Genomic DNA, 27,640 nt, shown 5'->3' with positions numbered 1-27,640 from the left:
CCCTGACTACATTGCAGATTCGCCAGAAAGTCTACTTACAGGTTCTCGAGTCTGGAGTGTACCCTCAGTCCTGGAAGGCGGTGATTGTTATTCCCTTAACGAAAAAGCCCAATGGGGATTTGAGAAATTTAAAAATGCTTCATCTGATTTCCTCCTAGCCTGCTCCAGCTGAAATCCTGGAGAAAAATATTATCCAGGAACTAGTGCAGTTTCTCAATGATCATGAACACCTGCCCCTTCTCAAACTGGGTCCAGGAGCAATCATAGCACAGAATCCGCTTTGCTTATGGCGGCGGATTACATCTGCTGACAAGTTGATCAAGTGGGAGCGGCTATTCTGGTAATGCTTGACCTGTCTGCAGCCTTTGATACCATTTCTCCATCTATTTTGGTGCAAAGGCTGCAACAGGCAGGACTGCTGGAGGTTGCCTTAAACTTGCTGGAGTCCTTCTTGGCGGGTAAGACTCTTACAGTCAGCCGCTGGGGTTTCAGGGCTCATTCTTTTCAGCTTCCCTACGGCTTTCCACAGGGTTCCTACTTCAGCCACATGCTAGTTAACCTGTATGTCGCACACCTGGTGAAACTGGTGTGGTCCTTTGGTTTTCAAGTCTCTTCCTATGCTGACAACACCCAACTCATTGTTTCCATCTCGGATGTTTGGGAAGAGATGACCAACAAATTTAGAAGTTGGATAGCAAAGGTCAGCATACAGATGAAGGACAACTGGCTCAAAATGTACAGGGAGAAGACAGAAATTGTGATCTTTGGGGCTGGGAACACAATCTGGACTAACAGCTGATGGCCCTAAAACCTGTGAGCCGCTTCCTGTTCGGGTCAATACAGCAAAAAATCTGGGGGTGATTTTTGATAATAAATTGACCTTTGATACCAAGGTCAATAGAACGGTAAGCCTTTTCGGTGGCAGCCTCCAAGAAGTGGAACATTCTTCCAGAACCCATTAAGGGTGCGGACTCTTATTTGATTTTCTTCGCAGGCAGGTAAAAACCTGGTTATTTTTGTCCTCATAACCTCTGGCTTTGGGGGTTCTCTGCTGAGGATGTGTGTAGTTTTGCTTATGGTTTACTTCTCTTGCTGACTCACAGTACATTAGCACTTTGATGCCTTTGTTGCTTTTACCCGCTTTATAAATTCAAGTCAGTTTAGTAATTTCACAGTAATTACACATCCTACACGTACCAACATTATGGCATATTCCGCTTCCCCTTGTTCGATCTGGTGTATACTTAAGTATACTTATACTGTGGGATAAAGTGATCTCATTTGTTGGTTTCAGTGTCCTCCAAAAATTCTTGCTCACTAGTGGTCAGTTCTGCCTTTTTCTCCCTCCTTTTTCTGTTTCAGAGCAGTGACCTACTACTGTATTGTTCCACTTTGGTTTCTTTATATGTTGCTGTGACGGACTACTTTGGCATTTCTTTGGTGCTCCCCTTTTACTGTCGGTGGTTGAGGCTGGTAGCTGCCTGTGTTTTATTGCAGCATTCCATTCCACCAACCTCCGCCCATGTCGTTGACATTTGTTGTGGCTTTATTCCAGTGCTGTCCTTGTACCGGTTCCTAAAATAGGCTTATTTTACTAAAAATCTGGTTCCTAAAATAAGCTTATTTTACTGAACACCATATGCCCTCGCATCGCAGAGAGTCTCTCTCTAGGGCCTCTCCCTGCCAGCCCTCATGACATCACACACACGGCATTGCTTATCTCCTTTATTGAGGCCCTAAATCTTCTCGGACTGCTCTGCTAACTTCATTAGAGCTTTGTTGAAATGCAAGGCAAAAATGCTTGTTTTCCCTTTTGTGTTTCTCCTTTGCGCTCAATACCACGATTCCTACTGTGAATAAACTCATTTCATCTCGTTTGTTGACCTCCTAAACGAAACATGAGTTACTTGCCCAATCAAATGCCATTGCCTACATGCACAGCAAATACACAGGAAATGGTAACATAATGTAGTTATGTGGTCAGAGACACGCACATGTAATGATACTCTAAGAATGCAGTGCCTTAAACAAAAGAAAAGGCATTTTGGTGCAATTCCCACATCTGTGATTTAGTTCAACAAGTATGATTTTTGTGAGGCTTAATGTGGCTGACGGTCCACAAGGGATGTGAATTAAACCTCTTACTTTGACGGAAGGTGTCTGTTTTTATTAAAATGGGGACACGTCTATGAATCAGCGTGCTATAGAGGGCAACTTTCTACTTTTTAAAATCTGTGCAACCTTATGGTTAAGGAGACTATATAGAACCTATTTTATAAGAAATGTTCTATCTTTCAAGCAGCAGAATGCTGTTTGGAAAAAAAAAACTGCAGCGCTGCATTTCCTGAATGATAAAAACATGTACAGCGTAAGATTTAAAGATTTGACCACTTCTGACGTAAAGGTAATGCTTGCCATAAGGCTGGCTGTTTTGCTCTATGCTCTGTCTTGCACTGTGTTGGCAAAGGCAAGCTCGATGTATACTCTCTAGTGCAAATTGCTACACAAAGGAGAACGTACAGGCTTCAGGAACACAGAAAGGGTGCTTTTGAGTAAAGCACGTTACATCTACATACAAGGTGCAATGTACTACCTGTCCCCTTGCTCACACCTATTTTCACTTGGCATATGAATTTGGCACAAAGCCAAGCTATGCTACTTTTAGTTTCAGTTTGCCTTGCACCAAACCTGTGATTGCTCTGTTCCATCCCCGACACCCACCTCGACACCCACCTCTTTTGCATTAATTAACTGGGGATTGGTGTTGGCACTATGCGAGAGGCAACTCTGGCACTAACAAGCTCCTGCAGGGTAAAGTTGATCAGTGGTGCTAATGGTGCCAGAAAGGCCGCTTTGAGTCGTGTGAGCATCACACAAAGTAATAGTTGATCTGGCCTCTGTGTCACCCCATCCCCTATTTCATCAATCTTGCTAAACAAACATATCAGCTTAGTAACTGAAGGTAACATGCACGTCTATGCATATACATACATATTTAGTTGATTTTCATGTTAGTACTCATGATTTAGAAACTGGTTATCAAAAAAACAGAACTTTAAAGGAAAGATTGTAAATATAAATGCCACCATCACAAAATCCTTGGCTCATTTCAGTGTGCAGTTTCTCAAGTGTTGTGTTGTTTAATTTCCTCTCAATCAAGTGCACTGCACACAGCAGCAAGAATGCAGCTGTTTACCATTTTTGGTTGAGCGGGCAAGCACTTTGATCTGTTGCAAGTATTGTGGGCTTTCAACCAGGCACACCCCATGCCCATCACGTTCACTAATTTGTGGGCTTGCCTTTCAAAAATCCTTTGTAATCATTGGTAAATGCTTTACGTTTGTCCCGCCTTGGGGCAGTTTTATCTCCGCCTTGCAGACTGACCCTGTTGCATGGATAATTGCACAATTGCCGATATGTTTGACTGTAAGCGAACTTCTTTTTTCTTTTGTGTCTCTCCATCGCGCTCATGCTCATGGCGGCCCATGGCGCTTTGAATCGCCTCACTTATGTCAACTGTTTTACTTTTCATTTTCAATTTATGTGGCAAGAAAAGTCTAGTTAGGAATTTACAACGCCAATAGCTCTTACTCAAGCAAATGCGAGACTGATTGTATACGCTTGTTTTCTTTTGACGTTAGGGTTTCACTCATGCCAGGTCACCTAGTTGAACTAACTTTCTAGCTTTGCATGAAAACCAACACTTTTTTCCCCAGTTTCTGCCATGGTATGCCCTCTGCATCCATCCAAAGCGAGCTGGTCCTTTGCGGGTCAAGTCGATTTTGGTGCAACATTCCTAATAACTTTTGGTGTGAAAATGTTTGTGTGTGAAAGTTGATCGGTGCTGCAGTTTGCCCCGTGAAACGGCATTGCATCTGCAAACATGAAGTAGATCTAGGCTAGAGCCTGTATGACTAAAAAGCCAGACCCGAGTCAGGATGTCACACACTTGTTCAGTACTCTTTACTTCCCAATAAATTGAAAGTCAGGTCACTTTTTTGTGTCAGGACCACTAAAGTCTCATTTCAGGCACAGCTCTGAAAGAGATAGAGTGGTGTCAATTGACGCCATGACACCCTGTAGTACAGGTACTTATGGCACAGCACTTGGAGGGCAGATACTTAAAGTAGGTTTAATGAATCAATCAGTGATTTGTAAAGCGCGGCTAATCACCCGGAGGGTCTCAAGGCGCTGTTTGTGGGCGTGCTGCTCAAAGAGCCAGCTCTCCCCTCCTCGTCCCCCAATCCCAATTGCTAGTTTTGGAGGCAGCATGACTAGGATATCCCGCGATGAAGGGCAGACAAAGCTTTTTAATTGTCACCTCCCTGTGCCCACCACCAAGGAGGCGTTGCCATGGCTGTGTTGCTGCAGGAGGAAGTGCCACTTTACACCCCTGATGTTCCAGAAGACACAGGGCAGTGGTTACCTACATCACACACACAGCAGCAGGGTGGGTGGTAAAATGAGGGCAATAAACCACAGATGGCTGAATGAGACCCCAGAAAACCAAATTACATGTTCTGGCGCAGAGGCGGCTTTGCCTTAAGTGAATTAGAGTCTGCTGGAGTGCGAGCAAAAATCAGTGAGTGCCCTAGAACTCCAAAGGGCACCCTGATTCCGAAGGCACTACGAGATTAAAGAAATGGTACTTACGCGCAATACAAACCTACTTTTTTATTATAGTAATTTCTTACTACGTTTCAAACGGAAAAAGACCAAAAACAAACAAAAGGGCAGCATGTACACGTATACGTCAGTTAAGCCCTATGTGTTAAGGGGAACCGCAGTTTTTTCATGAGTAATATTATCACTGTACATTTCTATTCGTCAATAATAACCACAAATGTATGATTTCCCATCTGGTTATTTAGTATCATTTTCGTCAACCATGTTGTTCACAATTCTCATCATCATCCGTTTTATTGTCCGTTCTGTCAACATACACATCTCTCCTGCTACTGGCCATGTCTTTACCCCACAATTTAATAATTAGAGAACCTTTGTGCATCTAGTTGGTTGCAGTATGGATTTTGGCCAATTTACCATTCGGCATTTCATACCCTTCTCCTGGGCATGGGTGTAATCCAGGAAGCACTGCATTAGGGCGACAACGGTCATATTCCCTGCTGCTTTTTGAATGCAGATAACATCTTGCGACCAGAACATTTCATTTCAACTATATGTTTAAATCAACTGACGTAGACAGCCAATATTCATCTGCTTCTTGGGCACTATACATCGCGGGCAAAGTAGATCTTTTGGAATGTTACGGGGATAGAATGCCTAGAATTACACTGTGCCAAGATGAGAAGCTGCATTGCCGTTCGCCTTTTAAGGGTATTCCAATACATATTTCCAGTGTATTTCTGTTATTGGGATTGTGTGATCTCTTTTACACTTAGATTAAACAGTTCAGGTGATGGGCGGTCCCAATGGTAGAGCCCTGTATAGCATAGATAAGGGGTGGCTACTAGCACCCAGATATTTCCAGAAGTAATTCAGATGATAGCTTTCCACCAGTGGCAGCCCATCCTTTAGGGCGGAGGGGCCACGCCCCACACCTTTTGCCCCTCATGAAGTGTCTGTCAGGCTGAACAAAGGTCAGCCTGACAGACACTTCATGTTCAGGTCAGGCAGCCAGGAGCAGACATGCGCGATTTGCGCACACTACTGGCTGCCTGAGCTGAACTTTGCTGTGCTGAGGAGGTCACAGCTCCTATGGGCGTGACCTCCTCGGCTCAGCAAAGGTGCCTCGAGGCCCTCCCCTGGGTGACGAGGAAAGCATCACCAATTGACACTCTCCCTGGGCGCTTCAGGTTTAAGCTCTGAAGTGCCCAGGGCGAGTGTCAATCAGTGGAATGGCGCAATCCGGTGCAAAGGGTGGGCTTACGTCATGGAAAATAACGTTAGCCGGGTGGGGGTGGCGGTATGGGAGAAGGGGGTTTTGAACCAAAAAATGACGTTAGGCTGGTTAGAGGAAAAAAAAAAAAAGATGACTCTAACCAGCCTAGCGTAATTTCTAGACGCTACCCCCTACCATACCACATGACTCCTGTCTTAGAAAATACAAGAGTTATGCCCACCACCCCAATGGCCAGCACAGGGGACAAAGGCCCCGTGGGTATGGCCATTGCACCCAGTACCATGTATGGGGACCCCTTGAGGGCCCACAATGGCACTTTGAAAAAAATACTTACCTATACTTACCTGGGATGGGGTCCCCTATCCCCTGGTGTCCCTCTGGTGTGGGTGGGGGTGTCCCTGGATAGTGCACCTGTGGACTTATTCCATGGTGGAATAAGTCCACAGGTCCCCCAATGCCTGCCCTGACCCAGGCGTTAAATAATGGCGCTAAGCAAGCGTAGCACCATTATTTAAGCCCGCCTCCCTCCCGTGCACCATTTTTGCAAGGGAGGATAAATAAGGCACCTCGGTCTTAAAGTCATTTTTTCCCGGGAACGCCGACCTTGCATCACATTGACGCAAGGTAGTTTTCCGCAGGCAAAAAATTACTTTAACTCCAATATTTTGGCACTAGAGATGTCTAGCGTCAAAATATAAATAAGGAGTTAAGTTTGCGCTGAATTAGCGTAAAAAAAAATGACGCTAATTCAGTGCAAACAGAGTATAAATATGCTCCTAAATTTCTAAGGAAAAACCAAAACATTCCCTGAAATATATACAGGCTCATAGCATGTAGCTTCGTTTTTATAAATGCGCTTGTGCCCATCAGTTAAAGGGGCAGCCTAGACCAGATTGTGATTAAATCGCACCCAAGTCCATTTTAAGCTATTCTGTCATAAGCCTGTATTAGTCCCAAGGCACTTTAAATTCCACCAAAATCCAAGGTCAGGAAGCTTGTCGGGATCTGAGCATGCAAAGTCACCCATAGGGCATATCTAGATGTTGATCAGTGTGCAGTATCTCGGAAGGACTACGTATTTGTCTAGTACTCCAAAATTCGTGAGGCTCATGCAGCAGGATTCCTAAAGAAATTTTGGCCCAGATTTATACTCTGTTTGCGCTGAATTGGCTTAATTTTTTATTTTTAACGCTAATTCAGCACAAACTTAGCTCCATATTTATATTCTGACGCTAGACTAGTCTAGTGACAAAATATTGGAGTTAGTAATTTTTTGGATGTGTGAAACCATCATGCGTCAATGAGATGCAAGGTGGGCATTCCCATCCAAAAAAGGGCTCTAAGGCCCTAGCGTCTTATTTATCCTCCTGTGCAAAAAAGGTGCACGGGAGGGAGGGAGGCGGGCCTAAATAATGGCGCTAAACCCCAGGAACACCCCTACCCACAGTAGAGGGACACCACAGGATGGGGGACCCCATCCCAGGCAAGTATAGGTAAGCAGAGGTAAGTATTTTTAAAATCTTTTAAAGTGCCATTAGGATCCCTGAAATGTAACCCCTGCATGCCACAGGGTGCAATGGCCATGCCCAGGGGACCCTTGTCCCCTGTGCTGGCCATTGGGGTGGTGGGCATGACTCATGTCTTTTGTAAGACAGGAGTCATGAGGCATGGATGGTTTTGCATCAAGAAATGACACTAGGCTGGTTAGAGTAATCTTTTTTTACTCTAACCAGCCTAACGTCATTTTTGGTGCAAAACACCACTCTCCCATACCGCCATCCCCACCCGGCTAATGTCTTTTTCTTTTTTTTTTTTTTAACGTCAGCCCACTCTTTGCGCCGGATTGCACCATTCCATTAATATGGCGTCCGGCTGGCGTCCTGGAATGGCGCAAGCCGGCGCTATACTTTTTGATGCAAAACTGAACAAACGCTGCTTTGCATCAAAAAGTATAAATATGGACCTTAGTGCGGGATCACTGTATGTAGATACTGTATGAATAGAGTAACCAGTTTTGTTTTTACCTTCCATGGACTCAATGGTATACTTAAGCAGCACCAGAGACCACCACTGGGATGGGTGGGGGGTTGTGGCCCTGGTGCAACAATCGTTTTTTGACACTCCCTACACCAATTACACTCTCCATGGATTTCTTGGCTGCTACCCTCCAACAGCGCCCCTCATCTGTGCATAGCCCACTCTCTCCCTCATGTATTTCATGTGTTTTTAAAGCTCTGGTTGGGGATGACATATTGGCTGGGGAAAACAAACATATTGTCCTAACCTGTATTACTCAGTTTGCATGCAGCTCTTTGATGCCAGTTCATTGCTCATTGTTTTGTATCAGGATTGTAACTTAAGAACTGCTGTAAGAAATTGATCTCAGTGAGAAAAGCAGTAACCCACTGAGCTATCCACATAAAATACAGTTCTCTAGTTTGCATAGTTTATATTTTTTGCAGCAGTCACATTAACCTTCTGTGCTATTTCATGAGTCAACCTAGACAAAACCCCCATCTCTCTTCCAGCCGTAAAATTATTCACTAGTTAACTTGACATTTTTATTGCTGCCTGAAAACTGCGGGACAAAGAACTCTGCAGCAAGTGTTTTTAAAACCATAACCTCCCTGACAAAGCTACGCCCATGACTAAGGTTTATGAAGAAATAAAATGTGTTTGCATTAGGGATGTAGGGCAAAACAAGATCCAAAAAGAAGCAGTTCCAGGGTGCTGCCGATACGACCACCTAAACAATCTATACAACTATCAATAGGACAATTATCGGACTCGGCAATAAGTAAGGCTGACTCAAGTCAACGCCTCTCAACGAACACGAACAGAAACTGAACCGGTCAACAGAAAGATGCGTTGAACACTCACGCCATCTAGCGACAGGCTTAGGAGCGACGAAAAGTGAGCCACAGAGCATTTTAAATCATCCCGCCTATTGTGTCGACTCTATATTGGACCCCATCCTCCTTCTACATTTTACACCTTCTGCAGATTATCTCGTCATCTAAAACTAGCTCTAATCAAGTACCACCTTTACCTCATGTGGAGTTTAAGCGGTCTGAAGGCGAGTGTGAGTCCATAATGTCGACAGCATACAGTGCACGTAGGCCGCAGTCCTTCACGGCGCTACAATGTACAGGGCGCACATGCAATATTTAGATCCGAGCGGTGACCTCAAAGCGGTCGCCCCCTCGTTTATTTATGCCCTCGACCGCGCCCGGCAGTCGGGATGCAAAAACGTGCAACAAAGTATTGTAGAGGCAGGATGGCACTCTACATCCTTCTCAGGCTGCTTCGTTAACTTAATTAGAGCTCTGTTGAAATGCAAGGCAAAAATGCTTGTTGTAAACATGTCTCCCAAAAGTGGCACCAGCGAGCAGCCAAGGCTGATTGCAGGAGGTGGCAAAAGGATCTGAGCTCAAAATCAATATGCATAGCAATCTCCCTCAATTCTGATCAAGTTATATCATTCATAGCGTCACAGTAAATCGAGGCAAAAACACCTGAGTAATAACACTGGTGCATAGCATTGGGTTGGCACTTGATTTGTAGTTTTGCCACTTACAAGAGGGGAAAAGTGCCAAAAACATTCTCTGAGATTGGTTTACTTGATTACACTGGTGCCTGGGCAATTCTATTTACGCTGAACTCGGGGGGGGGGGGGGGGGGGGGGGCATTGTGAGCGCACAAACCCAGACTGGGCGCAAGTCTCTTCATACATACGACCACAAAACCAAACGCAGGCCCTGCATACCATTTTACAATATCCTCCGGATCACAGTAGCGATGGTGCAGAGCACTTTGTTGTCCTTGCACCCATACATGCCAACATTTTAGAAGAGGAAAGTGCGAGATTTTAAAAAACACTAAATCGAGAGAATGTATTTCACACATTGACTTCTATTGGAGCTGAAGTCGGGTCTATTGGCATGTCTGCCTGCGCTATAAAACCCCTTAGCACAGAGCCAGAGGTCACACTTGCACAAATAAACATTCTGGAAAAACAATGAGAAGTTTCCGCTGTGAACAGTCGCCCTCTGCAAGGAACCCACTCAGCGGCAGTGGCTTTATCCTTGGGCAGTTTATCCCCTCCTGATGGAGCAAGAAGTAGAAGTTTATCCATCACCTCAGCACCCACAGCCGTGCGTGTGCACTGCCTCCCATCACACCTTGGCGCTGCCGCCAATCACTCTGGCTCTGCTTCCCACCACTCTCTGGCGCTGGTACCCACACTGCCGCTGCCTCCCATCAAACCCTGGCACTGGTACCCACACTGGCGCTGCCTCCCCTCGCACCCTGGCGCTGCCTCCCTTGACATGCTGGCGCTAGTACCCACACAGGTGCTGCCACCCATCACACCCTGGTGCTGGTACGCACACTGGTGCTGCTTCCCATCACACACTGGTGCTGGTACGCACACTGGCGCTGCTTCCCATCACACACTGGTGCTGCCTCCTGTCCCACAATGGCGCTGCCTCGCACCACACACTGGTGCTGGTACTAACACAGGCGCTGCCCCTCACAACACGCTGATGCTGCCTCCCATTACATGCTGGTGCTGCCTCCCATCACATGTTGGCGCTGGTACCCACACTGGTGATGCCTCTCATCGCACGCGGGCGCTGCCTCCCACACTGGCGCAGTTGCGCTGCCTCCCGCACCAGGGGCATACCTTGGTCAGTGAGATTGGGGGTGGCGGTGCGAGGTTCAGATTTCCAACAATCAGGCTGGCATTTAATGATAAATACATCATACAATAAGGAGGGTGCACAAGAGGGGCTTAAGGTGCAGTGGAAAGAGAGAGGAATGCAGACTGGCAGGGTTACTAAATTAGAGAAAACAGAAGATTTTGTAAAAAAATAAAAATAAAATAACCGTTATTTTTGAAGACTTTCTGACAGACTGTCAGACAGTATGTATGTAAAAATCTCAGGTGAAATCCGACGGAAACCTCACCATACCCGACTGAAAGCACCTGTACCCAACTATGTATCAGAAAATATAGTTATTAGAGGGGTGTGTGACACCCTAAACACCTCCTTCCCCTTCCAGCTACACCCTTGTTCTTCATGCACTGCTGCTGCTATCTCCCATGCCAGCGCACTGCCTCCCTTGCTGCCACACTGGCGCTGCCTCCCATCATTCACTGGTGGCTGCCTCCCACTCCTGCGGCACAGCCGCGCACTCTGTGAGGCAGCACTCCCTCCTTTCACACGACCCTCTCAGGAAAGTAGCCTTAGGAACACTGTGCGTCACTAACCTAATCTGCAGGGTACGCTGTCCAACTCAGCGGGCATTAGAAATGCAGCTTTACCATTCAAATATCAATGCTCTTCCAGATACATATTGGGAAAAGTTTACACTGCACTAAATGCCATTCCACTTTCCAGTATTGGTCCAGAAAGCGTGGATTAGCGTGTTATCTGTCCACTCCAAGCGCTATAGTGCCTAGTTAGGGGCATGAAGCGCTATGTGCAGCTGTAAAAAAGTGCAAATCAAATGCATACAACTGGCTTGGCAGCGAAGGGGTCCATAGGGGGCGTCACTGCACACCAGCTGGTGTATATAACTCACACATGCTAATCACCACTGACTGATACTGCACAAAGTGTAAGGTGACCAGGCATCCCGGATTTGCCCGGACAGTCCCGGTTTTTCACCAGCTTTCCTGGCAGATTTCAGGAAATTTAGCTCATGTCCCAGTTTTTAGAGAGGGGCGCCGGAAAACTGTGGGAGGTGATTTTTTTGTTTTCCAAAGAAGAGATAGTTAGCAGGTGTTATCAGTAAGAAAGTTAATTAAAAAGCATTATACTGGCTTTAAAAATTGAATTTTATTTATGTTTTTAGTGCCTCTTCTGTAATTCTGTGCTGATGGGCGCTTGGTTGAAGTAAAATTGTAGTCCTTCTTCTATTTTTTGTGAAATGTCCCAGTTTTTTACCTTAAAATCCTGGTCCCCTTAAAGTGTAAACTGATTTTTTTGTTTTACCTGCTTCTTCACTTGTGTCGATGGTACCGGTGTGATCGACCTTGGAGGGATCATACAGAGAGCTGGCTCTGCCCTGCCAGGATCTGAACTCATGGCAGATCTTCGCAGCATGTGCGTAACCCATTCAGCTATCTTTCTGGGTTTATTGTCAGTGTGACTGGTTGGATCCTCCTTGCACCTCATAACAGCCACTCTTGGTGCACAACTGAGGACTTTTCCCAGGCAGGTCAGCTGCATTGGTGCCCAGCCTTATCTGGTCTGGAGCCATATTACCAGCACTTCCAAGAATTGGTTGACCAAGAGTCCCAGATTTGCCAGGACACTCCCGTTTTTAGGTAGAGCATTTTTCCAACGTGTTGGTATCTATGTGGGCTTTCAACCACGCCCATCATTATCACTCGTTCATGGGCTTACCTTTCAAAACTCCTTTATCATCATTGGTAAATCTTTGTGTTTGTCCCTCCCTGGGGCAGTTTTGTTACCCCATTGGCCATCAACCATGTTACATGGGTAATTGCACTTTTGCCGATACGTTTGACTGAGTGAACTTCTTTTCCTTTTGTCTCTCTCCTTCGTGCTCATGCTCCTGGCGGTCGTGGCGCTTTGGATCGACTCGTTCATGTCAACTGTTTTACTTTTCTTTTTCAATTTATGTGGCAAGAAAAGTCTAGTTAGGAATTTATAACGCCAATAGCTCTAACTCGAGCAAATGAGAGCACCATTGCATTACAAATGCGTGTTTTAATTTATCTTTTAAAAGGTATCTTTGATTCTTGTTATCCATGTAGAGATGAGGGAACGTCTTAGTTTGTGATGGAGTTTCAGTCGGCAGTTGCCAAGAAGCCCCTTTGTGGCAGGCAAACTGCAGCAGGACCAGCTCTGGTATTTTATGGCAGAACTTTCAAAATTGTTTTTCGTGGCCAAAAATGCCATGAATAGATCAGGTCTTCAGTAGAGGTAAAAAACAATTCATGACTCCCACAAGCTGGGGGAAAACTCTAAGCTCTTGGGGGGGAGGGGGAGGGGTGCTGTAGTGGTGGGGGGCATTCATTTATGTTTAACAGAAACAACGCTGAGCTTTGGAGCTTGTCTCTGGAAAAAATGCAGGCTAATTCCACAGTGCCAGCAATTTGGGATCCTCCACAACTCCATCGGTTTTTGAATCTCACTGACAAGCTAAAAAGCCTGTCTCAGTATTTTGCTCCATGACCCAAATAGATTCAAATGCCTTGAAGAGCAGCAAACAGTGTGACATAGAGATGAAGGTTAGAGGTAAAAGTTCTTTGTGTGTACAGACGTCTTAATATACCTACAATGCCTAGGCTTCTGGGGAAGCACCAGATCACACATATTAGTAGTATTTAACTAACGTATGCACAGAACTGCATGCCGTGGCTTTTCCTGTCTCATCCAATGGCATGTGGCCTAACAGAACAGCAGTTGCCTTTTTTTGTCTTGTGGAATGTGCCTTTAGATCACTTTTAACTGCTCATTGGCGGACTGGTAGCAAAACTATATGTGCACTACAGTCCATTTTGACAGATTAGTCTTTCACAATCCGTAGTCTTTACTACTTACAGAAGGCATTCCCTTTCCTTGTTTTGCATCCAGCGCACTGTGGACTATCAAAGGGTGATTGCTCGATGTGATGGAAGAATCTGTTTTTAATCTCTTTATTTACAGTACTGCACATTGTTAATCAAATTGAGGAGAAACGTGTGTCTCAGATTGTCCCTACACTGTTGAACTGTGATTTTACTCTGTCCCTCACTTTCTGCTCATCTCTAGGGACAGGAAGTGGTCTCCAGTTTCTGAAGGGCAAGTCTGAAAGGATCCAGTGTTTCAGCATCCTGCTGACATATCACTACATTTTCCCCGTTCTCTTTTCTTGATTTCCTGCAAGACCTGGTTGTGTCTTTCTGCATTTGGGTTCTATGTCAGGACCGGAGGCTCAGATTATGCTTTCTCTCTCTTTACTGACGCAAACAGCAGCCAATAAAAGCAGAGCATAAAACAAGAAACAAACTACAAATCTCATGAACTCAATGACCCTTAAGACCATACCCCCTTGTCATTGTCCCCCAATCCCTAATACCATAGACCATCAAAACCACGAGACACCATCTAGCTGCCTCTCTCTTTGCTGCTCAGCAGTCAAGAGAAGTGCCTTTCTGGTTTTACCTTGTAACAGTCTTAACTTTGCTTTGTATTGTATTTCGCTGGGCTTTGTGATTAATGGTTTTCAATTAAGGCACCATGCTGGTTCTGGTGAGGGGAATAAACATTTTTCTAGCTTACGCATCAAGAATTTTCAATTCTATTAAGGACACGGAGGCAAGGATTATGCTTTCTCTTTCTTTACTGAATGTTCACAGCAGCCAATGAAATCACAGTAAACAAAAAACTACATATCCCAAGATGCTTAAGCCCTTGCATCACATGTACCAATCACCTAACGTGACCTTAGTCCTTATAAGTCTTAACCTCGAACGTCATATCTTCTTTCTTTGAATAAACCAATAACTTTTAAACTCTCTTTCAACGACCTTCTTCTGTACTGGATGGCATAGAACCTCATCCTTGATCGGAACGTTCAACGAAGAAAACCAGACTAACTTCAAGTCGACCTCCTACTCGTAGAAGGGATGAACCTTTAGAATGCAGCTACTAGGAAGAAAAACTTCAAGAATTCTTCTGATCCGAACCTGAAATAAGCGATAAATACAGGACGGTAATTTCTCACAATGTTAGACAAAAAACAGAAATCACAATACTTTTTCCACTTTAAACCCCAATAAATCACACTGGGAGGGTATAAATGAATAGAAATCATACACTTATGAATACCATTACTTTTATTCATTAATGGGTGGGATAATCCTCGCCTCCGTGTCCTTAATAGAATTGAAAATTCTTGACGCGTAAGCTAGAATTTTCTTTATTCTATATCAGGACCGGAGGCTCGGATTATGCTAGTTCAAAGCTGACCCATAACAACAGAGGCTACATCTATCACAGGCTTAAAATAAAACTTACGAAAGGTACTCTCAGACGACCAGTCTGCTGTTTTCATAATGTCCACCAGACTTGAACCAAAAGCAAATGATTTTGACGCCATGGCTCCTCTAACTGAATGAGCACCAAAATGACTGGTATCAATACCTGCTTCATTCATTAACCACCTTATCCATCTCGCAAGAGTGGCTGAGGAGACTGGATTAAATGGTTTCTGTAAGGCAATTAAGACTTGCCCATCCATGTTTTGTCTAAACTCCTCTGTAACAACTTCGTATTCCTTAAGACACTGTATCACACATAACTTAGAATTGTCTGGAAACCAAGGGTAGGATACTGACCTGCAATTAGTCTTAGTTCTCTTGGAGATATTAAAGGTAACGCCCTCTGGAGAGTAAATTCTGCCGGATAAGTCTAAGGCTCTGACATCTGACACCCTCTTACAAGAGACTAAACAAAGCAACATAGTCAGTTTAGCTGAAAGCTGTTTGCGAGATAAATATTTATTACTGGGCCAAGAATCTAAAAATCTTAATACAATGTTCACATCCCAAAGAGTAGAATATTTGGCCTGAGGAGGATTCGAGAAACGAATACCTCTCAACAGTTTACACACTGGAGAATGTTCATCTACCGGTTTACCATCAATGTGAACATGACATGAGGAAATTGCTGATCTAAAATTATTAATCGCCCTATAGGCCAGGCCTGAAGATGCTAATTCAGCCAAAAAGTTTATGATTAAATCAATACTTGATTCCAAGGGATTAATACCCCTTCCATTGCACCAACTATCCCATCTACGCCATGCAGAAGCATATCTCTTGTGAGTACTAGTTGCCCAGGCCTGCTTGATATAGCTCTCAGCTTGTTGCGAAAGGCCTGGGGTATTCCATCTTGACCTGACACCCTCCATGCCATCAGCGTTAGAGTCTTTGCTACCATCAATGGATGTTGAAGGCCCTCCAGACTCAGCAACAGGTTCTGACGAGGAGGAATGAGTAATCGCAGTGCACACGCTAATTGAAGTGCAATAGGGAACCAAGGTTGAGACCTCCATAGTGGAGTCACCAGGATCAGATCTGCCTTCTGCCTCCGAACTTGAGACAGTACTCTGGGTATCAAGAGGAAAGGAGGAAATGCATAATTCAGAGCAGGATACCAATTCTGTAAGAAAGGCATCTGTCGCTAAAGCCTGAGGGTCTGGCCTCCCGCTGTAAAATTTCTGAGTCTGAGTGTTGAGGGGAGATGCAAACAGATCTATCTCGCAACAACCCCATTCCTGGACTAACTGTTGGTAAATCATTGGATCCAATCTCCAATCTCTGGGATCCGTCAGATATCTGGAGTTCCAATCTGCTATTGTGTTCTGATCTCCTGGGAGATTTTCTGCTAGTACCACTAACCTGTGACTCAGACAATAATGCCAAAACTCCTTGGCTATCTCTGCCAGAACTCTGGATTTTGTTCCCCCCAGCTTGTTGACATATCGCACTGCTGAAATATTGTCCATCCTCAGAAGAATGCAGCAGTCTGTCTTGAGCGGGGATAAACTCTTTATCGCAAAGGACCCCGCTAAAAGTTCCAAACAATTGATGTGAAGGTCTTGTTCCTTCGTTGATCAACGGCCCCCTGTCACTGCTGAGCCGCAACGAGCTCCCCAACCCCACTGGCTGGCGTCTGATTCTATGACAACTTCTGGATGCGAACCGAAAATGGCTCTGCCATTCCATGCTTCCATGTGGTGAAGCCACCACTGAATTTCTTCCTTGACCTCTGGGGTCAGAGGAATTAGAGCCTAGTAACTCCAACTCTGTCTCAAGTATTGGATTTTCAGCCTCTGCAGAGCTCGATAATGCAGGGGGGCAGGAAAAATTGCCTGAATGGAGGAGGCCAACAGGCCTACCAGACGAGCAATGTTCCTTAGAGAAATTGTCGGGCTGATTAATGCCGATCTCAACTCCCTCTTGATGTTGCGAATTTTCAGCGCAGGAAGAATCAGTTGGGAGTGGATGGAATCTATCTTGAATCCCAAAAATTCTATCACCTGGGATGGTTTCAACAATGACTTCTGCGCATTGATAAGGAAACCTAAATCTTGTAATAGACTGATTGTCCAATTCAAATGTGTCAACAAAGTCGGTGAGTCTTGAGCCATCAAGAGGATGTCGTCCAGATATATGATAAGGCGTACACCCTTGGTTCTCAACCATTCCACCACCGGTCTCAACAATTTTGTGAAGCACCATGGGGGCGAGGACAGGCTGAACGGGAGAGCCGTGAACTCCAGACAATGACCCTTCCATAGAAACTGAAGGAATCTCCTGTGAGGAGCAAAAATCGGAATTGAGAGGTAGGCATCCTTTAGATCTAGCCGAACCATCCAGTCCCCTTCTAAAAGGATATCCCTCAACATGTGAATCCCTTCCATTGTGAAATGTCTGTACACTATCCAAGAATTGAAGTCTTTTAAGTTCAACACTAGACGATGACCTCCTCCCTTCTTGTCTACTACGAAGATGGGATTGCAAAACCCGGAGGGGTTGAAAAAACCACTGCTCCTTTGTTTAATAAAGCTTGCACCTCTAAATCTATAAAATTCAGATTTTCTTGGGAAAAACTCATATTTAAAGGAAGGGATAACTGGGAAGGGGTGCTGATAAATTCCAGGTGAAAACCTGTCACAGTCTAAATAACCCAAGGATCCCCTGAAATCTCTTTCCATTTGTTCACGAACAGCCTCACTCTTCCTCCAAGCATAACCTGTGAATGATGAATAATGCTTACCAGTAAAGGAGGAGTCTTGAATAGCTCCTTGTTGGCCTCTGCGGTGTCCCCTGCGAAATCTGGACCTCCCTCCACGAAGGCGGGCGGGGTAGAAAGTGGCATCTGTTTGGTCTCCTGACCAGTTCCCCCTACCTCTCGGGTAATAGTTTTGGGGACTTACAAATCTACCTCGGCCGGGCATTCGTCCGCCATAACGCCCAGCCCTGATAAAAAGGCCTCTTCTGAAAACCTTTTTGAGGGACAATTGGGCCTTATCAAGGGTGGAGAAAGTAGAGCAAAATTTTGCCAGTTCTTTAATGAAGGATGAACCAAAAAGGAGACCTTCGGCCGCTGGCCCTGCTTCTGAAGATGACAAATCTACTAATTTAGGGTCCATTCGCATAAGTATAGACTTTCTGCGCTCAGTGGAAATAGTGCAGTTAGTGTTACCCAGCATACACACTGCTCTCTGAGCCCAGCCTAAGAGGACGTCTGTGTTAACAGGAGTGTCAGACTCCTTAGAAGCGACAGCTAAATCAAGGATTTTTGTTAGCGGCCCAGACATATCCTGTAGTTTATCTTGACAGAGGCGCCAGGATCTGTCCAGACCTTTCTTGGGGTCTTTCGCGTATTTCTTCAAAAAAGTTATCATAGTTGGGTCAATTTCTGGAGTGTCCGCCACATTATTGTCTAGATCTGGTCTAGGGCATTCCGCCCTGAGATGAGAGCGACCTCCTTGTCAAAACTCTCTCTTAAGTTTGCATGCACATATTGAGCCACCTCTGCGGAAGGAACCCAATTCGAGGGCCTGGGATGCATAATATCTGAAGGGCCGAAGTCTAAAAAATGCAGGTCTGTAGCCTGTTTTGGGGCTTTTTTAGTGGGGGCTGGTTCATTTAAGTCATCCGAATCAGGATTGTCAGAATCCCCGGAAGAGGAGGAATTCTGTTGAGTGCTATAATTATGCTCCGCACTCCGTTTCTTCCGTAATTTATCAAACATCTCTGTGTGTAAATCCCCAGGCGGATCATCCCTCACCAGGTTCTTGGATTTAGCCTTGGATTTAGCGGGAACCTTAGGTGAGGTCTCATCAGAGAGAGAGGATGTATTGCCAGCCATCCAGCCCTGAGATTGGGCATATTCTAACAATTGACTAGAGAATGGGCCAAGCGCTCTTATCAAGGCGTCATTAACTGACTGCTGCACTCTGGAATCTAGTGCCTCTACCAAATGTACCTCCAATTGGTTGTCAGTGTCGTCAGTGTAGAACCCTGCGTCCTGGTCACTCCACTGAGCCATCAGTATTATTAAGACTCACAATCAAACAATAAAGGGGGAGTGAAAAAAACCCTCACAGGCAAAATTACAAATTATATAAATATATATACAAATATCTTCAAAAACTAAATATAAATATATATTTGTAAGGGTAGACTAAATATGGAGGAAGCTGCCTGTAAAAGTCCTCTAGGCAAAGCCTTGTATTTAATTTTACTACCCAGCAAGGATTTTAGCTGGGCGTCAAGGATGTGCTGAATTTCTCTGCTATTATGGCAAAACTCCGATGCCTAGCGCGCCGCTTTCAAAAACGAACCGATCTCCCCGAAGCAAGCAGGGAAAGGAGATCGGCTCGTTGAGATCGCGCGCGCGCACGGCAACACTAGTTGCCAGTGAAAACAGACTACGCGCTCGACGCGTAGAGCACTCCCGCTTCACTCCACCAGCACTGGGGTCATAAATCACGGGCAAAACTCGGCGATAAGCCGTAAATACCTTTAAACAATACACAACCTGAACACAGAAGCGAGCGGAATCGCGTCGCTTATACAGATTAGTAAATCCACTAAAATCAAGTTAAATGCACACAAAATACTGCATAAAGAGAGGAAATGTTACTTATCTGCTGCGAAGCAGCAAAGAAAGAGGATATGACGTTCGAGGTTAAGACTTATAAGGACTAAGGTCACGTTAGGTGATTGGTACATGTGATGCAAGGGCTTAAGCATCTTGGGATATGTAGTTTTTTGTTTACTGGGATTTAATTGGCTGCTGTGAATATTCAGTAAAGAAAGAGAAAGCATAATCCGAGCCTCCGGTCCTGATATAGAATTGCCCTTCCCTTGTTCGTTGCTGAACACTCCGCTTGCCCGCTTTAGCAGTCTGCCTTCCCATCCCTTCCCTCTTCCTTCTGGTTTACCAGGCCTTTGGATACAAAGGCTGACATTGGTTTTTACCTGAGCGGGCCAAGCGCAGCTCTGAAGAGCTCCCGATTGGGCGGGGAGCTGGGAACGTACACATGGCCCAATTGGCCTATGCATGCATAGTCCTATTTCTTAGTCCATGCTGTTGGCGCTTCTCTTTGAATGCGCTTGGCACCCGCATTCACTCTAGTCCTTTAGTGGATGCCACGCTTGGGTCCCGGGCTGCATTAAAAGGAGGCTCTTTCCTCTCCAGTGCCACAAGTGAGAATAGAGTTGGGACAGTTGTTGAAAAAAAGTCCCAGAGCTTTGGATATTAGTTATTTGGCTCTCTCGACACTCTGGCTGGCAGAGTCCACCAGGGCTGTAAAATTTTCATTACCGGCTTGACTGAGGAGCTGACTTGGGCCCTTGTACAGTGTGTCTTTGTGGCTTGCTTCTCCTTTATTGCCCTTTGGGTTGACTTACCTACTGCCTTGTAGACTGCTTCATGTTGAATTGTGCTGGGCTCATCTACCTCTTACCATGTCTGATTGTGAGCCATATGACCCTGAGGAGTATGCCCTCTATGAACCAGAAAAGGAAACTAGTTACCATTTCGATGGTCTGTTTGCAGCCTTAGACCAATCAGTGCAATCTGTCAATAAAGCCTTGGTTGTGGCACTTCAACATGTTACTGATCATCTGTATACATATGCCAAACAACACAAGAAAATTCAGCCCTCCACTTCATCAGCCCCTCCCGGAAGACTCCAACAAGCAGGGAGAGACTGCCAGCTGAGCTAGCTGCCCCTAGCTCATGCCTTATCAAAGCTCACCCAGGATTTTGTAGGCGATCATTTGTACGGTGTACGTGAGCTGCCCAAACTGCAAAAACAGGTGGTCCCTCCGACATTCACTGAATGTGATTCCTTCAAGTCCGCTCACTCAGGACAAGGTACATCCAAAGGAAGCAAACGCAGGAATTCCTCTGACCTCCCGATTCCCCTAACCCACTGGAAATCTCCTCCTTCCTCCCACGCCGAACCCACGAGCTTTTGAGCTGAGAACATTGTGCATCCAAAATCTTCAGATTGGACCCCCCAGCTACCACAGTGTCCATCTATATGCAGTCCCACCTGAGTAACAGTTTTGATAACGATGCCTGAAATGGACAGAAAGCAGAGTGTCCCAAGCCTGACCTACCAGGAAAGACCACTGATACACCAGACATACACCCTAATTTGGTAACTTTTCTCAGAAGTATTCTTAGGATCCAAAAAAGGATATTGATTGTGCATTGAAAGCTTCTCAAGACAAGCTTCTCAATGTGACCGGCCTCTTGCATAAATCTTAGAGATGGCCCTAGAGACACATGAAACGGCCCTTCAATATTGAAATTCTGGCTGGGTAGGCCCAGAGAGTGGTGTGTCTTCTTGGCAATGCTAGTTGAGCAATTTCCCCAAAATTGCAAAAATCCATCCTTATGAGACATGACCCCAAACTGGCTGACTTGGCCTCGGCTGAAGCAGGGCATATGGTTGAAGGGCAATTGTTTGAGGACAGGTTTGTGAAGGATATAGAAAAGTATGTAAACACCTTCACAACGCTGGCCAAGGTGCAGTCTTCTCTCAAAGAGGTTTTCCAACCTGCCTTTTTTGGACGGGTCAGGCAAGGTCAAGGGCCCTCGCTAGGCCGGATATACTGAGGTCCTCTTCGAGGCTATGGTATCTGCAGACAAGGCAGCTGGCAAGAGAACCCCAGAGGCAGCTTTTTCCCTACCAGGTCACAAAGTTACAGAGGTCGCTTCAATAGGGCACATATAGAGGAACATACCAGCCAACTAATGCCATTCAGTTTGCAGGTAGCCATTCTTTACCCTTCTCCACCTCCTTTGTGGGGCAGGTAAGAGTACTGTATCCAAAACTGGGCACTGTTGACAAAGGATGCCTGGATTTTAGACATGGTGCAAGGCTTCAAAATAGAGCTGTTGCATGTCTCTTTTCAACACTTGATCCCAAACCCTCCCCATTTTTCCCAACAAGAGGGTACTTTTGTTTCAGAAACTCAAAAGCTTCTCCTGGAGCAAGCCATCTCTCCCACTTTGCCCCATCCCAGCCAGGGGTTTCTACAGCACCATTTTCCTGGTTCAGAAGAAGGGTGAGGGCCACAGACTTTTCCTGAATTTTAGGTACTTCAACAAATGGGTCATCTACCGCCATTTCAAATGGAGGGTATCCATCTTTGACGGGACATGGTCCAGACAGGAGATTGGATGGTTCAACGGACCTCAAAGATGCATAACTCACTGTTCCGATCTTCCCTCCCCACAGGCACTTCCTTCAGGTTCAATGGCAGTCTCAATCGTATGAGTAGTTAGTTCTTCCTTTTGGTCTCTCTTCCATGCCATGGGCTTTTACCAAACTGATGAAATCAGTGGTCAAGGGACTGCAAGAAAATGGGGTTTGATTGATCATCTATCTAGACAACATGATCATTATGGCTCCATCACCTCCCCCACTTGATGATGTGTTTTGCAGGATATGGGATTTCTGTTGAATCAAAAGAAGTAAGTACTGGTTCCAGTCCAATGGATAGAGTTTCTGGGCTTCCATATTGATTCAGTTTAAGCCCAACTATTGCTCCCTAATCAGAAGATTAAGACTATCAAGAAAGAACTCAGATTTATAATTTGACCAAACAGGTGACTTTGTTGAGATCGGTGGCGAGGTTGGTGATTTTGTTACCATCATCCATACAGGTGATTTTTTTTCAGGCCTGCTTCAATACATGGCTCTCCAGAGACTGAAGATACGCGACCTTCAACAGGGTTTGTCTTACTCACATCTTGTTCTGCTCTCAGAAGAGGCGAAGGCAGATGTTTAGTGGTGACTGATGTATTTGGAGGCCTGAAACGGTTGAGCCAGCTTCAGTACCAGGCAGGATGTGCTTATAGAATCCAATGCCAGTAGATAGGGCTGGGGCGCCCAATGCGGAGACGTCTGCAGAGAAGGAAGATGGTCCCCCGGAGAACTGGACCTGCATATCAACTGCCTGGAGTTACTGGCAGGGTCATTTGCGATCAAGACTATTTTGCCCAGGAAGAATAATTATTGTATCCTGCGGAGGATGGACAACATCTCAGCAGTGAGGTACATAAACAAACTAGGTGGAACCAGCTGCAGAATGCTCTCAGAGATAGACTTTTCCCATTTTTGCCTGAAATGCAGAATTTCAGTATTGCGGAGTACATTCCGGGACTGAGCAACTTCATTGCGGTTTGGAACTCCAGATTCCTCATGAGTTCAAGCGACTAGAAACTTCACCCTCAGTTTATTTGCTAAGTCCAAGGTCTTGTCAAATAGTCCTCTTTGCCTCCCTCTTGAACACCAAGCTTGTCTATTTCTACAGTTGGAGGCTGGATCCAGCAGCAAGGGTGATGGATGCTTTCTCCAGGACTGTTCGGTAGGGCTGAATAATGCCTTTCCTCCATTTGCCATGATTGTGAGAATTGTGGTACAAGTGAGATGACTGAAGGCGATCATGTTGCTGATAACCCCTATTAGGAAGCCTCAACCCTGGTTCCTAAATCTTCTGGAGATGGCAGCAGATTTCCAAACAGTCCTACCTATGTTCCAAAAACATTTTCAGGATTCCTTGGGGTTTCTGCATCCCCTCCTACTGCAATACCAATTGCAACTGGTGGTCTAGAAAATATCGGAAGAGGTCACCTTTTTGAATGAAACTGCAAAATTCATTCAGCAGGCATGGGCTTCATGCACCCGCAAAAGGTACTCTTCGACTTGAAAGCGACTGGTGGGTTGGTGGGCGGAATCATATTTGGATCCCTTGGAGGCCAAGTTGAATTATATCCTTAATTTCTTTTCTCAAACGGCTAATGCTAAGTTGTGTTACAGGTAAATAATTTTCAATCAGCATTTTCTGAGGGCCATGTGCACTTATCAGGTAAGACTCTCAGTATGCAGCCTTTGGTCTGTAAATTTCTAAAAGGTATCAGGGTTGCTAATTCTCCTAATCCTAGATACCTTCACTTATGGGATGTCACAGCTGTTTTGCACTTATTGGAGGGTTGGCCGGAAAACTCTCCTATAGTGTAAGCAGTTCTCGTCTAAATTGACTATGTTTCTATGTTTGGTGTGTTGCGGCAGAGTCGAGGACATCAGACCCTTGGATTTAGCAGGTATCCACTCCGGAAGGAGTATCTTTCTCCATGTCTAGACGCAAGAAAACCTTTTCTAGATGCATTGATTATTCTGCATTTCCACATAATGGCAAGCTGTCTGTGGTGAAATGTCTCAAAACCTATGAGGAATGTACTAAGACTATTCATAATGACATGTCTGGTCAATTATTGTTAGCAATTCTGCAGCTTTTCAAATTAGTCTTTGCTACCACCATGGCTAGATGGGTCAGGTGGATCTTAGCTGAGGCAGGTATTGACAGGAGCAGGTTTGGAGCTCACTCTGCTCAGGGGTGATGGCATCTAAGGCCATATTGTCAAGTTCCTGGGTGGAGGACATTCTTAGGGCTGTGGATTGGTCCTCTGATTCTACGTTCAAGCACTTCTATTATAAACCTTTTCTACATGTTGCTACTTCTGTGGGGGATCAGCTTTTTAAATTAGCATAATCTGAGCCTCTGGTCCCGACATAGAATTTAACATTTCTAGCTTTCACAGCAAGAATTTTCAATTCTATTAAGGACACAGAGGTGGATTGTCCCGCCCACAGGAAGATCAGATAGATCAATATGTTGTCTATATCTGATTCTTTTTTTATGGGTTTTCCGTAGTGTATTGCCGATAATGGCTGTTGCCAAATTTCACATGCTGCAAATTTTTCTGGTGTTTGCCCGCCCTTCTTGATTTCAAGTATTACCATTTTGCAGTCTAGTTTCAGGTTCCGAGTCAAAGGTGGAATGAGAACTCAGATTAGGAGTGTCAGTGTTCCAAGAGTGCTTAGCGTGGATTGGTTCCATTGAGGATGCCGCTTGCATTCCAGGAGTTACTTGTATTGCACAGAAAGAGGCAGCAAGATGATGTCCCTTAGTTTTGATGACAAAAGGGGTGAGGTCTTGGGGCCTTCAAGTACATGGCATTTGTAGTTTTTGTGCTTCATGCTGTGTTTTTATTGGCTGCTGTGAGTCATTAAAGAAAAAGAAAGCATAATCCTCTCCTACATGTCCTTAATAGAATTGAAAGTTTTTGATGTGAAAACTAGAAATTTTAAATTTGCAGCATGAGTCTGAGGTGGCATTACTCAAACTGTCCCTTCGACAGTGGAGTTGATGTCTCCTTGAGGAGGACCTCTCTGGTGACGTAGAGTGCTGTTTAATACTCTGTGATACCCACTTTCTTGAATATCTCTGGTGTTGCTTCTTTCACAGGCTGCGCTGCATCTCACATCTTGCTACTTCAGTGACCATGTTAAGTAGTTCCTGCGGGGGCCTGACTAGCTAGAACTCCTTATCTTTTCCACATACGTTAGCTGTGGTCACTAGAAAGTCGTTGACAGCTAGTGTCTCTCGTTGGTGTGAGATTGCCATTGGATCCCTTTGTGACTTCTGCCATGGCTACCATTGATTGGAAGACAACAGATGTTTCCCGATTATGATTTGTTCTTCTTGGATGGTTATGCTTCAAGGATTCTCTTTGCGGTTTGGTATTTGTCTTTCTGAGATCCTTGCCTTTCTCAGGCTGCCATCAAACATGTGCAGCCTTGAGATTTCTGCTGTCTGTCATGTGTAGCCTGTGGAGAATGCACACCTGACTTTAGTATGGATGAAGACTTTGCTATCTTTGTCTCATGCCGGATTCTGGTACCGGAAAGCCCCACACACTTCTGAGGCTAAGGTGCTATCCATGTGAACCTATACCCATCTGCTGCCTTTAATGATGGTGTATTCTTCATTTATCAATATTCAAAAACATTTGTGAGCTTCAGAGATGCTACAATGTCAAGTATGGATTGTGCCAGATGGTTTCCCACCATCAGCTGTATTGACTGGCACACCCTCGTTGGTGGACACGACGACAAAAACTCAGCATTGCCTCTCAACTACTTTCTGTAATGATGATTGATGGAAAGTGCTTGAACAAATACGTGTGCTGCTTCTATTGTCTTCTCCTTCCCCTACGTTTGTTATGTGTATTGGTATAGCATACAACACATTTTTTTATTACTATCCCACATTATAAAGCACAACATTCACCTGGCAGGTAGCTTGGCGCTGAAGGGTAGCCTGGCACTGATACAGGAACTGTATTGGCTGAGGGTTGGGGCTAGGTAAGAGTCAGGTCTTCAGTTTCTTGTGGAGTTCAAGAACTGAGCAGGCAGCTCGAAGGTGCAGGGTCAGGTCATTCCAGGCTTCATGAGCGATGTAGGAAAAAGCACGACAGCTGAAGCTGGTTCAGCATATGCATGGAGCCTGTGCATGTGCACCGCTACAACATGACACCTGCACTTTTTGTTTCTGGATCAGTAACAAAAAAGAAAAGAGAATGAGTAAAAGTGTTTTTTGAAGAGGACGGGAGAGAGGAAGCAACACAGCAGAAGGTGGGGGGGGGGACGCAGAGGCAACACAATAGAGACTGTGAAAGAAACAAAGGAAAGAGCTGGTGGTGACATCAAGCAACACAGGAGAGGATGGGAGGGACATGTAAGTAGTACAGTGGAAGCAGAAACGGTTGACAGTCAAAGAGATTGTAAAGAGAAAATGTTCCCTGGGAAGGATGAACACAAGACTGACAAGCTGGGACAAGAATATGAAGCAAGAAAGGAAAGCAAACCAATGAAAAGTAATGGGCAGGTTACAATCCTCGCCCGAACTTATAGGCCAGTGGTTCCCATTTTGTGCCCTGAGGCGCTCTGGTGTGCCGTCAAAACTGGAACAGGGCGCCGTAAACCGATGCGCATCAAGAACATTTTGGGAACCCTGGCTTGCCTAAATGTTTATATCCACAGTAAAACAGTAAATGACAGCTGCTGATCAAAAACGTGATAATCGTCTGGTTATAAAGCACCTCGGCAGCACTTCAGTTCTCCAAAATTTTAGGGAGATAGTGCCATCTACTAGTAGACTGTAGGGTGACACAGAGAACAAGAGTCCAGATACTACAGATCACAGTATGCACTACATAATCGAGGATGGCATGGATATAAAGTGCTCTGTACCCAGGAAGGTCTTGCTGATCTGCTGTTCTTCAATGTGAAGTGTAATCTTATAGGATTGCATCTATAATTATAATAATACCTTCAACAGCTCATCCCAGTTCTTCTCAGGGAGAAAAATGGAAGTAGTCCCACGGCCGGGTGCCGGGCTCACATCCCCCTACTCGCCCCCCCAAAAAAGGTAATATAATGGGGAGCCACAGCCAATAGGTCAAGGGAGTCATGCGTCAAAAATGTGTTGAAACCACTGTTCTGGGCAAATGACTTAAATCGTACTAAATCTGGGGTTCGCTTAAAAAGGGCGGGTAGGAATGATGATGTAATAATACTCACAATGTAGCTGTCATGATGGAATGCTGGTAGGGCTCGAACAGAGAGTTTTCCCCCCTACTAGCTCTAAATAGTGCCCTTTCAAGTGCACAAATGTTACTGTTAGTATACCGGTTTGGATGGGGAGGTTGTGTTTCCTTGTCCTGGGGAGGGAGAGTTGGGTACGTTGTGTTAAGGTTGCAAAAGTTGAGAAGTTTTACACTTATGTCGACACACTCACTGCTACTTCTACATGATCTAACCACAACAAGATGGAGGCGGAGGTCTCCATCAAACCACACCAGGTGCCACTGGCCTTAT

The sequence above is a fragment of the Pleurodeles waltl genome, chromosome 3_1, assembly GCF_031143425.1.
Source record: "Pleurodeles waltl isolate 20211129_DDA chromosome 3_1, aPleWal1.hap1.20221129, whole genome shotgun sequence".
Taxonomy (NCBI): Eukaryota; Metazoa; Chordata; class Amphibia; order Caudata; family Salamandridae; genus Pleurodeles; species Pleurodeles waltl.
The sequence above is the reverse complement of the archived record's forward strand: the minus strand, read 5'-3'. Positions refer to the sequence as shown.